Here is a 14,450-nt window from a genome sequence, read left to right on the forward strand (position 1 = left end):
TTAACCCCTAATCTGCCCTCCCTAACATCGCCGACACCTAACTTCAATTATTAACCCCTAATCTGCCGACCGGAGCTCACCGCTATTCTAATAAATGTATTAACCCCTAAAGCTAAGTCTAACCCTAACACTAACACCCCCCTAAATTAAATATAATTTTAATCTAACGAAATTAATTAACTCTTATTAAATAAAGTATTCCTATTTAAAGCTAAATACTTACCTGTTAAATAAATCCTAATATAGCTACAATATAAATTATAATTACATTGTAGCTATTTTAGGATTAATATTTATTTTACAGGCAACTTTGTAATTATTTTAACCAGGTACAATAGCTATTAAATAGTTAATAACTATTTAATAGTTACCTAGTTAAAATAATTACAAAATTACCTGTAAAATAAATCCTAACCTAAGTTACAATTAAACCTAACACTATACTATCATTAAATTAATTAAATAAAATACCTACAATTACCTACAATTAAACCTAACACTACACTATCAATACATTAATTAAATACAATATCTAGATCTTCAGGGGCTTAGTGTTAGGTTTATTTAAGGGGGGTTTGGGTTAGATTAGGGGTATGTGGGTGGTGGGTTGTAATGTTGGGGGGGGGGTATTGTATGTTTTTTTTTACAGGCAAAAGAGCTGAACTTCTTGGGGCATGCCCCGCAAAGGGCCCTGTTCAGGGCTGGTAAGGTAAAAGAGCTTTGAACTTTAGTAATTTAGAATAGGGTAGGGCATTTTTTATTTTGGGGGGCTTTGTTATTTTATTAGGGGGCTTAGAGTAGGTGTAATTAGTTTAAAATTGTTGTAATATTTTTCTTATGTTTGTAAATATTTTTTTATTTTTTGTAACTTAGTTCTTTTTTATTTTTTGTACTTTAGTTAGTTTATTTCATTGTAGTTATTTGTAGGAATTGTATTTAATTTATTTATTGATAGTGTAGTGTTAGGTTTAATTGTAGGTAATTGTAGGTATTTTATTTAATTAATTTAATGATAGTATAGTGTTAGGTTTAATTGTAACTTAGGTTAGGATTTATTTTACAGGTAATTTTGTAATTATTTTAACTAGGTAACTATTAAATAGTTCTTAACTATTTAATAGCTATTGTACCTGGTTAAAATAATTTCAAAGTTACCTGTAAAATAAATATTAATCCTAAAATAGCTACAATGTAATTATAATTTATATTGTAGCTATATTAGGATTTATTTTACAGGTAAGTATTTAGCTTTAAATAGGAATACTTTATTTAATAAGAGTTAATTAATTTCGTTAGATTAAAATTATATTTAACTTAGGGGGGTGTTAGGGTTAGACTTAGCTTTAGGGGTTAATACATTTATTAGAATAGCGGTGAGCTCCGGTCGGCAGATTAGGGGTTAATAATTGAAGTTAGGTGTCGGCGATGTTAGGGAGGGCAGATTAGGGGTTAATACTATTTATTATAGGGTTAGTGAGGCGGATTAGGGGTTAATAACTTTATTATAGTAGCGCTCAGGTCCGCTCGGCAGATTAGGGGTTAATAAGTGTAGGCAGGTGGAGGCGACGTTGTGGGAGGCAGATTAGGGGTTAATAAATATAATATAGGGGTCGGCGGTGTTAGGGGCAGCAGATTAGGGGTACATAAGGATAATGTAAGTAGCGGCGGTTTACGGAGCGGCAGATTAGGGGTTAAAAATAATATGCAGGGGTCAGCGATAGCGGGGGCGGCAGATTAGGGGTTAATAAGTGTAAGGTTAGGGGTGTTTAGACTCGGGGTACATGTTAGGGTGTTAGGTGCAGACTTAGGAGGTGTTTCCGCATAGCAAACAATGGGGCTGCGTTAAGAGCTGAACGCGGCTTTTTTGCAGGTGTTAGGTTTTTTTTCAGCTCAAACAGCCCCATTGTTTTCTATGGGGGAATCGTGCACGAGCACGTTTTTGAGGCTGGCCGCTTGCGTAAGCAACTCTGGTATCGAGAGTTGAAGCTGCGTTAAAAATGCTCTACGCTCCTTTTTTGGAGCCTAACGCAGCCTTTATGTGGACTCTCAATACCAGAGTTATTTTTATGGTGCGGCCAGAAAAAAGCCGGCGTTAGATTTTCGGGTCGTTACCGACAAAACTCCAAATCTAGCCGTTAGTAACTACATACCCAATTAGAGGGGATTATATATGATGACAAACAAAAAACATTCTAAAACATACAAGTTGGTTAATTGTTTAATTTTGTTTAACCCCTTAATGACCACAGCACTTTTCCATTTTCTGTCCGTTTGGGACCAAGGCTATTTTTACATTTTTGCGGTGTTTGTGTTTAGCTGTAATTTCCCTCTTACTCATTTACTGTACCCACACATATTATATACCGTTTTTCTCGCCATTAAATTAACTTTCTAAAAATACCATTATTTTCATCATATCTTATAATTTACTATAAATTTTTTTATAAAATATGAGGAAAAAATGGAAAAAAACACACTTTTTTAACTTTGACCCCCAAAATCTGTTACACATCTACAACCACCAAAAAAAAAAAACATGCTAAATAGTTTCTAAATGTTGTCCTGAGTTTAGAAATACCCACTATTTACATGTTCTTTGCTTTTTTTGAAAGCTATAGGGCCATAAATACAAGTAGCACTTTGCTATTTCCAAACTACTTTTTTTAAAAATTAGTGCTAGTTACATTGGAACACTAATATCTTTCAGGAATCCCTGAATATCAATTGACATGTATATATTTTTTTTTAGAAGACATCCCAAAGTATTGATCTAGGCCAATTTTGGTATATTTCATGCCACCATTTAACCACCAAATGCGATCAAATACAAAAAATCGTTCACTTTTTCACAAATATTTTCACAAACTTTCGGTTTCTCACTGAAATTATTTACAAACAGCTTGTGCAATTATGGCATAAATGATTGTAAATACTTCTCTGGGATCCCCTTTGTTCAGAAATAGCAGACATATATGGCTTTGGCGTTGCTTTTTGGTAATTAGAAGGCCGCTAAATGCCACTGTGCACCACACGTGTATTATGCCCAGCAGTGAAGGGGTTAATTAGGGAGCATGTAGGGAGCTTTTTTGGGGTAATTTTAGCTTTAGTGTCGGGTAGTAGACAACCCCAAGTATTGATCTAGGCCCATTTTGGTATATTTCATGCCACCATTTCACCGCCAAATGCGATCAAATTAAAAAAAACGTAAAATTTTTCACAATTTTAGGTTTCTCACTGAAATTATTTACAAACAGCTTGTGCAATTATGGTACAAATGGTTGTAAATGCTTCTCTGGGATCCCCTTTGTTCAGAAATAGCAGACATATATGACTTTGGCGTTGCTTTCTGGTAATTAGAAGGCCGCGAAATGCTGCTGCGCATCACACGTGTATTATGGCTAGCAGTGAAGGGGTTAATTAGGAAGTTTGTAGGGAGCTTGCAGGGTTAATTTTAGCTTTAGTGTAGAGATCAGCCTCCCACCTGACACATCAGACCCCCTGATCCCTCCCAAACAGCTCCCTTCCCTCCCCCACCCCACAATTGTCCCCGCCATCTTAAGTACTGGCAGAAAGTCTGCCAGTACTAAAATAAGTTTTTTGAGGGGTTTAGGTTTTTAAAAAAAAAAAAAAAAAATTCTTCTGCTGTATAGGACCCCCCTTAGCCTCCAACCTCCCTGATCCCCCCCAAAACAGCTCTGTAGCCTTCCCCATCTGCCTTATTGGGGGCCATCTTGGGTACTGGCAGCTGTCTGCCAGTACCCAGTTTGCACAAAAAAGGGCTTTTTTTTCTTAGTTTTTTTTTTTCTGTAGTGTAGCTTCCCCCCCCCACCCAGACAAACCTCCACCACCTCACTGATCGTTTTTTTTTTTTAACTGATTCCCCTTTTTAACCTTTTTTTTTTACACCTTTTTCTGTTGTGTAGCGGTTCCCACCCGCTCCCTCCCCGTGCACGCGCCCGCCCCCGCCCTCCCGTGCACGCGCGCACGTCTGTGCGCGCCCCCGGGCATCCCCGCCCACGATCCCGCCCCCTCCACATCTCCAGGGCCATCGATGGCCGCCACCCGCCTCCCGGTCCTGCTCCCACCCACCAACGAAGGAAGCCACCGATCTCCGGTGCAGAGAGGGCCACAGAGTGTCTCTCTCTGCATCGGATGGCTTCAAAAGGTTATTGCAGGATGCCTCCATATCGAGGCATCACTGCAATAACCGGAAAGCAGCTGGAAGCAAACAGGATCGCTTCCAGCTGCTTTCCACACCGAGGACGTGCAGGGTACGTCCTCAGGCGTTAACTGCCTTTTTTTTGAGGACGTACCTTGCACGTCCTCGGTCGTTAAGGGGTTAATGTTTGGTTGTTTCTTTTTGTTTTGAGTACCGTCGAGCAGCTCACCGGAAAGTTTCTTCATTATAGAGCCGAATCCAAGAGTTTAAAAAATATACAGGGAACAGTTGTGAAGAGGTTATACAGGTATGAGGGGAAGGATGGGTGATTGATCTCACATGATAGATAAATTACAGATAATTTCCCACAATGTAAGAGGCCTAAATACCAATATCAAAAGGAAAACAGCACTCACTCAATACAATAATTTAAGAGCTAAAATCCTATTTCTTCAGGAGACACATTTTATACACCAACAGGTTCCTAGATATTGGGACAAATATTTTACGCAACATTATCACTCAACGACAAATAAAAAAAAGAGGGGGGTATCGATCCTTATACATAACTCACTACAATTCACTAAAGAAGAAGTCATAAGGGACAAGGAGGGTAGGTATCTGGTAGTTAGGGGAAACATTCAAGGCACACAGATCACATTATGTAACGTTTATGCACCAAACGAACAGCAACATAGTTCCTTCCATAACCTTTCACATCTTTTAACTCAATGGTCCCAAACCAGGATTATCCTGGCTGGAGACTTCAACATTAATCTGATGACTCTCAGAGACAGTGCCACAACTAAACTCACAAGTAAACAACTTAGACTTAACTCTATTACTAAATCCATTAGAGAGTCTTTGGAGAGCCATAATATTTTAGATACGTGGACAACGTTATATGGTCAAACAACAGACCATACATATTATTCACCTGCACATAAAACTTATACTAAACTTGACTATATTTATATTAGTCAGATTATGCTTCCTGGTTTGAGCTCCTCATCCATTCATACTTCAGTATGGTCTGACCACTCCATTTTTAAGATTCAATTAGAGGGCCTAATTAATATAAGCAGACAGAGATCATGGACTTATGATCCCACATTGCTAAAACAACCAGACATCCAAGCGAAAATTTTGGGAAACCTTACAGAATATTGGGAGTTGAATATAGACCCCCTAATTAGTCCAATGAGTACATGGGCTGCGCATAAACCTTATATAAGAGGGATGCTTATAAAGGAGAAGGCAATACGTTTGAAACAAATTAGACAAGTGATTGACACCTTACACCAAGAAATTGAAACCTTAGAAAAATCTCATCAAACCACATCATCTCAGACAACCCTAGATACTCTCACCCACAAAAGAAAAGCACTTGCTAAAATCTTAAATGAAAGTTCCCTTAGATCCTTACATAAAAACGCACTATTTCGTATATTCAAACAAGCCTGATAGGTACCTAGCCCATAAACTAAGAGAAAGAACGAAAAATTTCGCAATCCCACAAATTCAAAAATCAGATGGGACGTTCACCTCACACCCGCAGGACATTATAAGAGTCCTTATATGATGGGAAAAAGGTTTCTCACTCCACCCAGACAGAGCTCCTCAGACATAGACTTTTAGAGAAAGCAAATTTATCTACAATAAATAATACAGATGCGGATATTATAGATGCAGATATTACTGTGAGTGAAATCACTTCAACACTTAAAGATCTTAAGATTGGTAAGGCTGCTGGGCCTGATGGATTTTCAGGAGAGTATTATAAACTATTTAAAAAAAATTTGATCCCCCACTTACACAAATTTTGTAATGCCATTATGCAGGGTACGCCGATCCCAACAGAATTGCTACAAGCTAAAATAGTAGTTATTCCCAAACCTGGGAAAAATCACAAGATAACCCAAAATTATAGACCAATTTCATTAATCAATCAAGATATTAAAATTTTTACAAAAATTCTGGCCAACAGACTTAAACAATTTTTACCCTCCTTGGTTCATCCTGACCAAGTGGGCTTTATTAGGGAACGCGAAGCCCCAGATAATGTAAGGCGTACGGTTACGTTAGTGGAATATCTGCGGGGTACAGAAACGCCTTATCTTCTCCTATCTCTGGATGCAGAGAAGGCGTTTGACAGAGTAGATTGGACCTTTATGCTGGAAGTCCTGGCACATATGGGATTCGGGAGTAAATTCATTCAAGCTATCAAAAATTTATATTCTACCCCAACAGCAATAATAAGAGCAGCGGGACACCAATCTAGACCGATTCATATATTAAACGGAACTCGCCAGGGTTGCCCATTGTCGCCACTCTTATTTGCACTCTGCATTGAACCTCTCGCAGCATGCATAAGAAATAATAAGGACATTCACGGGGTCAAATTACAAAGAGGAGAACATAAATTAACTTTATTTGCAGACGATATTATGCTTACAATTACAAAACCTTTATTGTCCCTACCCAATCTATACCAGTTATTGGAGGAATTCTCCACCATTTCAGGGTTCAAAATAAATTCAGACAAGTGCGAAGCACTCCCATTATCATTGCCGTCTAATACACAAAAATTGATAGAAGCAAATTTCGATTTTAAGTGGGTTCGCCGCTCTATCAAATATTTGGGAATCTTCATTACTGACTCACCAGATTCATTATATCAGGCAAATTACATTCCAATGTTTAAAACAATAAGGAAAGACATTAGGTTATGGAAAAAGGGTACCTTCTCATGGTATGGTAGACTATCAGCAGTAAAGATGAATGTTCTTCCAAGATTACTATATTTATTCCGAGCCCTACCTATCAAACTCCCATACAGGGAACTTGAAGAGTTACAAGCCGAACTTATTAGATTTGTACGAGAAAATAAAACTGCTCGAGTAGCTGCACATATACTCAAACAGCATACACAAATTGGGGGAGTCGGAGTACCTAATTTATTAGATTACTATCAGGCAGCCCGGCTAGCGCAAATCACTCTATTAGGTAAAGATTGTAAAGATCTTACATGGCCTGGCATAGAGGCAGATATAAGGGGAGTAGACAAATCGGCAGATATAATATGGAGCCCTTCCTTAACAACAGCTAAATTGAGATATAAATTAAAAATCACAGAAGATTCCAAACAAATGTGGAAGTCTCTAACAGGGTTGTTGCACTTACTTCCCACACAAACTTTAATTATTCCATTAGAGGCGCTGCTCCCTGAAGACTTTAGGCGACAGGTATCTAAATGGGAGAATAAGGGTCTATATAGGGTAGCAGACTTTATAGAAAAAGGCAGAATACTGACATACAATCAATTTAGAGATAAATTACAACTAGACACATTACCATGGTTTTTGTATCTTCAAATTTCCAACATTATCAGTAAATATAGACAGGGATCCTCACCTGCACCATATACCACTTTAGAACAACTTAGTATACTACCTAGTAGGGAAAAAAAAAAGATAACTCGTTTATATTTAGCCATACAAGAAGCTAAAAATAGAACAAAATTAGGGCTTCATGTTAAATGGGAACAAGATCTGGGTGAATCTTACGAAAGAGAGGAATGGTTACATATTTTTTCCAAGATGAGGAAAGGCTTGATAGGTGCAGACCTCATTTAGGTGGTATCTCACACCATTAAAAACCTCACACTATACACATCAAGGTAATAGACTATGTTATCGGGGTTGTACAGGGATTGAACATATATCCACATGTGGTGGGACTGTCCGAAGATAAAGCCTATATGGGATAAGCTAACGCACTTATTTAAGGTGATTCTGGATGATTCTTTTCATCTTCCAGCCTCTCAGGCCTTACTGCATATTCCTCAGGAATCTTTAAATTCAGCCACCAACAAATGGGTTAATCTATTATGTACAGCCACTAGGATCTGTATAGCTAGACAGTGGAAGGTGGGGGCCCCAAGTTGGTCTGAGGTAGTTAACAAGATTGAGGACATTTACAGTATGTCTGATTCTGCAGCTTGGATGCAGGGCACATCTGAGCGATTTCAACACATGTGGATTCACTGGATTATGAACAAAGGGAAATATGTAACTCTTAATAGGGCAAATCTATTAGAAGTGTAATTGGATTCTTTAGGCTTTTGGAGATTGTTAAGAATGATATATTCCAATAAGTATATAAATGGTAACAATAATAAAATGCTTAAAAGATGGTCGCTGCTCGACGGTATGAGTTAAAAGTTCATAGGATTACATTGGGTTTAGTTTTAAAAACTCAAATGTAATAAGGGGGAGGAGGGGGGAAAGGGGAAGGGGGGGAAAGAAATGTGGAGAAAATAAATCTAAAATTAATGTGGTAAGAGGAGAATTTATTTGAGGCATCTCAATGTGTTTGGTTAGGAATATGTTTGCTGACGGACTGTATCATCCCATGGACTTTACTAAGCAGGGAATTTGAGATATATCAGCAGTAGAAAACCAGTTGTGAACAAACATATTGTAATGTGATTTTGTATTGAATGCATTCTTCAATAATAAAAATTATTTCAACTAAAAAGAACCTGCAATTTTCAGCAACTTTATAATTTACTTCTATTATGTCATTTGCTCCATTCTCTTGATATCATTTGCTGACAAGCATATTAGATATGCTCATTAGCTGCTGATTGGTGGCTGCACATAGATGCCTCATATGATTGGCTCATCTATGTGCATTGCTATTTTTTCAACAAAGGATATCTAAAGAATAAATCAAATGAGATAATAGAAGTGAATTGTAATGTTGTTTAACATTGTATTCTCTATCTGAAACATGAGATAATTAATTTGTGTTTAGACAGAATGAAGGTACTCACCAAGCAGCCATCCTCCCGAGAGTTCCATTTTCAAACATCTGGAATAAGGAGGTCTGGCGCAGGATGTAGGAATCATGTGCACTCCCCGGAAAGCCTGCATACACATGTATGAATTTCAGAGTGGTATCGCAGACCATCTGGCAATTCAATGAGTGAAACCCTTTCCTGTTAATATAGAGGAGTGGCTCCTCATGTGGGGCCACGATACGCACATGTGTGCAATCAATTGCCCCCATGACATTGGGAATACCCCACAGTCGATAGAAGCCTTGTTTAAGACGGTTCCATTCCTGGAGGGTACGGGGGAAATGAATGCATCGCTGTGTTTGGTTATCTAGAGCAGTCAAAACATCCCCTAGAATCCTGGAGAAGGTAGACTGCGCTAGGCCAGACACGAGCCCCTCTGTTGACTGGTATGAGCCGATTGCCAGGAAGTGTACAACACACAACAGCTTCTGCATACCAGTCAGAGCTCGGTTCCTATACACTTGAGGGTCAATATCATCCTTCAAGACCTCATACAGGTCAATGAGGCTTGCAGATGTCAAGCGATATTTTTCCCTGACCTCCACTTCTGTCATCCCAAATAGGGTGACCCTAACCCTGTGTATCCTTGGTGCTCTTCCCCTCTGCTGATGCCTTCGTCTTATAGGCCCTGCTGGCCTATGGCCAGCTGCAGCAACAGCAGCATGGGGAGCACCAGGAACAGGGACAACAGCAGGAGGAGCAGGGAGAGCAGCAGCAGGAGCAGGGACAGCTACAGCACCATGACCAGGGACCTCAGCAGCAGGAATAACATCCAAAACAGGGGCTTGTAGGGGTTCCAGCACCCCTCGTGCCCCACGACGCTGTCTCTCTCTGAACACAATATATTGCAAGGGAAACATGGTGGCTAATGAGGGTGTGCATTGGCAGGTGTTTTAAGGCTGCAGGTGAGAGGTTGTGCTGTTTGTGATTGGTTTGACACACTTGCAGGGGCAGGAATAATAAATGCTTTTGAGAGGTTAACTATTTGTGATCAAGCTGCTGATATGTATGTTGTTAAGTATGCATTTGTAAGGCCTTCAGAGAGTTACATTGGTTTCTAAGTCAGTGCAAGGGTTACTGCGCCTGCAATTTGTGGCGAGATGAGAATGGAGTACATTTTCTGAAATCTGCGCGCGTAAGTCCTTACGCCGTATATTGGATACCAAACTGCGCGTGTTTTGTATGTCAGTCTATGGGCCAAAAAATGACGGGACGAAGGTAGAAATATACACGCGTAACTTCTAAGTTACGCCATATATAGGATACCAAACCCGCACAAAATTTGGCATTGCCGCCTTCTGCGGGCGACGATTTATATTGGATCGAGGCCTAGATTTTGTAATCTCTTCAGAATTAACATCTATTGACGCAGTAGAGTTTCCCAATGCAATATCCTTTTACAAGAGCACTGGATCTGCAATTTGTGTTTAGATATTCAGCGGATTATCTGTGGAACATTAGGAGCCTCTATTTTAGCGACCATGCATGGTCGCCGCCCGGACACGCCCCCCATTATTTATTTATAAAGCGCCAACAGATTCCGCAGCTCTGTCCATGGGTACAAAGATAAAAGTACAACAGTGATTTTAATTTAATTCTGCTTTGAATGGGGAGCTAGTGAAGGGACTCGCAGAGAGGTGCAGCAGATACATAGCGTCGGGAGAGGTGGATTAGTCTAGCAGAGCCATTTAGGATGGATTGAAGGGGGGAGAGGCAGGGGGGGAAGGCCAGTTAGTAGGATATTACAGTAGTCAAGGCGAGAAATTACTAGGGAGTGGATTAGCTGTTTAGTAGTTTCAGCACTCAGAAACGGGCAAATTTTGGAGTTAAAGCGTAGGTGGTTGCGACAGGATGAAGAGAGGAATTGGATGTGGGGTATGAAGGACAGATTGGAGTCAAGTGTAACTCCTAGGCAGCGGACTTGGGGTGATAAGGAGATAGTGGTGTCGCCTACAGTGATAGAAAAGTTAGAAACTGGAGTAGAATTAGAGTGAGATTAGAAGGAGCTCAGTCATGGACATGTTTATTTTTAGGTGGTGAGAGGCCATCCAGGAAGAAATGCCAGACAAGCAGTCGCTGATGTGAGAAAGGACAGAAGGAGAGAGTGCAGTGGTGGATAGTTAGATCTGAGTATCTTCAGCATAGGTGATGGTTGAAGCCATAGCTACTGATGAGTTTACCCAGTGAGGAAGTATAAATAGAGAAGATTAGAGGACCCAGAACAGAGCCTTGAGGTACTTCAACAGACAGAGGCAGTGAATAGGAGGAGTCGCCAGCAAATGAGACTGAAAAGGACCTATTAGAGAGATAAGAGTGGATCAAGGAGAGGGCAGTGTCACAGAGCGCAAGGGAGCTGAGAGTCCATAGGAGAAGGGGATGGTCAACGGTGTCAAAGACAGCAGACAGGTCGAGTAAGATAAGTATAGAATAGTTGCCATTGTTTTTAGCAAAAAGAAGATCATTAGTAACCTTGGTGAGGGCAACCTCAGTTGAGTGTTGGGGATGGAAGACAGATTGCAGGGGGCCAAGCAATGAGTTGGAAGACAGGTGGGTTAGGTAATCAAAAACTAGTTTTTTCCAAGGCTTTTGAAGCTTGCGGAAGCAGTGATATGGGGCGGTAGTTTGCAGGAGAATTGGGGTAGAGGAAGGGTTTTTTGAGGATGGGGGTGACCTTTGCGTGTTTGAAGGAAGATGGGAATGAACCGGTAGTAAGGGATAGGTTGAATATGTGAGTAAGAGCTGGATTGAGGGTTGAAGACAGAGAAGGTATTAGATGTGAAGGGATAGGGTCAAGTGGGCAGGTAGTGAGGTGTGAGGAAGACAATAGGTAACTCACTTCATTCTTAGTGGTTGGGGGGAAGTTGCCGAGAGTGGTGGAGGGAGTGACCGGGGGCGGAGATGGAAGGTTACAGTCTTGTGTTGGGATATTACTTTAGATGGTGTTTTGTTGAAAAAGTAGTCTGCCAGGTCTTGAGCCCTAAAGGCTGATAAGGGGGGTGGTGCAGATGGAGAAAGGAGAGAGTTGAAATGGAGAAGAGACGTTTAGGCTTTGAGGAGTGAGTGGATATAAGAGAAGTAGGTTTGCTTTGCTAAGTGAAGGGCAGAGGAGTAAGAATAAAGAATGAACTTATAGTGGAGGAAATCTGGCTCAGAGCGGGATTTCCTCCAGGCACGTTTAGCAGCACGGGAGAGTTTTTGCTGGTAGCGTATTTGCCGAGAGTGCTAGGGCTGGAGCTGACGACATGGGGTTTTGCGTATATGTGGAGGAGCAAGTGTGTCAAATGCAGAGGAGAGAGTATTGTTATAGTGGGTTGTAGCAAGGTCAGGGCAGGATATTGTGGAAGTGTGGGGGAGGCGCTTTTGAATACTTTATCTACATGGAAAGCTTTATTTAAATAGCCAATATTTTTTGGTGTATAATGTCCCTTTAAGGATTTAAAGTAACAGTCAACACTAAAATTGTTATTGTTTAAAAATGATATATAATGCCTTTACTACCCATCCCCCAGCTTTGCAACACCAGCATTGTTATATTTATATACTTTATATCATTGGAACCTCTAAATGTCTGCCTGTTTCTAAGCCATTAAAGACGGCCTCTTAGCACATGATTTTTTAATTTGCTTTTCACAATAGGGGAGTGCTAGTTCATTGAGCCATATAGATAACATTGTGATCACACCCGTGGCTTGTGGCAGGCAATCTACTAATTGGCTAAAATGCAAGTCAGTAAATAATAAAATGTCATTTGATCAGGGGGCTTTCAGAAGATGCTTAGATACAAGGTAATCACAGAGGTAAAAAGTATATTACTATAACTGTGTTGGTTATGCAAAACTGGGGAATGAGTAATAAAGGGATTGTCTTTTAAAACAATAAAACTTCTGGTGTAGATGGTCCCTTTAATGAAAGACACTGATATAGTCTTCAGCGCAGCTGACAAATGGCGGGGGGGTCTTAGTCATTCATAATAAAACAGGTTATTTATCTGAGGCATCTTGATTGTTGGGGGATTATAACACCTATTAAATATTAATGTTTAATCCTACCTTAAGCTATAAAAAAGATCTATTCAAACTTCTATCCATTGCAAAAAGTGATGGTATTTTAGATACCACAGAGTTTGACTTTATCTATTAACCATGTACAAAAATATCCTGTTTATATAATCTACCCTAAATCCCTAAGGACCTAGTTAATCCAACTGGGAGATTTATTGTCTTGGGTATTAGGTCATTATGTGATAATCTCTCCAAATATATTGACCACTAGCTACAACCATTAGTGGTCAATACACCAACGTATCTTTGAGATACAATTGATATAATAAATACATTTGAAGGGTTACAATGGAAAAATGACTTCTCCTGGATCCCTTGCGATGTAACTGCTTTATATAATAGTATCCCACATTCTGGTGGAAGAGCTGCAGTACAACAATCATGTGAGTTGTCTGATCTTAATGAGAATCAAGTAAAAGTTATATTAAATGGTATGCATTCGCAAATTCCTATGCAAATTTGTATATGGCCTCTTTTGAAAGGGAGTTTATTTGGCAGAACAATCCATACAAAAAATATCCCTATTTAGATATCATCGATATATAGACGATATCATTATCATCTGGCAGGGAGAATTTAACCATGCAAAGAATGTTTTGGAATATATCAATAATAATAGTTAAAACTTGAAATTTACTTCGAACTCTTCCAACACATTGATAGAATTTCTATTTTCTTGTCCTTTTATATAGATGGGTCTAACAACAAAGTTGCAGTTAGAAACTATAGGAAGGACACAGATAGGAATACTTATATCAGAGTGGTTAGTGAACATATAAATAGATGGAAGCAAAATGTCCCCTTTGGCCAGTTTCCATGTATAAAATGCAATTGTACCAGAGAGAGGCGGCAGTCCTAAAGAATAGATTTATAACTAAAGGAAATAAGGAATAAGTTTTAAATGACACTATGAATAAGGGAAGTGAGATGAATCTTAAAGATTTATTGAGAGTGAAACAACATATTAGTAATAATTTAGATTCCAATAAAATCACTGACCCTAAATTTATATCCACCTTCAATGTTAAACACCACCAAATACAACTGATCTTCTAGAAACACTGGAATATTCTACAACTAGACCTTTTCCTTAAAGATCAAATTTGTAGGAAAAATAGAGATCTCAAAAAATCCCTAGCACCAACTAAATTAAGAAATAAAATGACTAAACCAGTTGATGGGAGGAATGTCCAGGTTTGTAAGAGCAATACAATTGTGAAACTCATTACCAAAGGAGGTAGTGAATGCCAATACCATAGATACATTAAAAAATGGTTTGGAGATTGACTAACTATGTATCCATACTATACGTAGTAACATAATGATTGACTTCCATGATCACCAATAGTAGCTGAGAACACGTGTG

Source organism: Bombina bombina, chromosome 7 (genome assembly GCF_027579735.1).
Source record: "Bombina bombina isolate aBomBom1 chromosome 7, aBomBom1.pri, whole genome shotgun sequence".
NCBI classification, from domain to species: domain Eukaryota; kingdom Metazoa; phylum Chordata; class Amphibia; order Anura; family Bombinatoridae; genus Bombina; species Bombina bombina.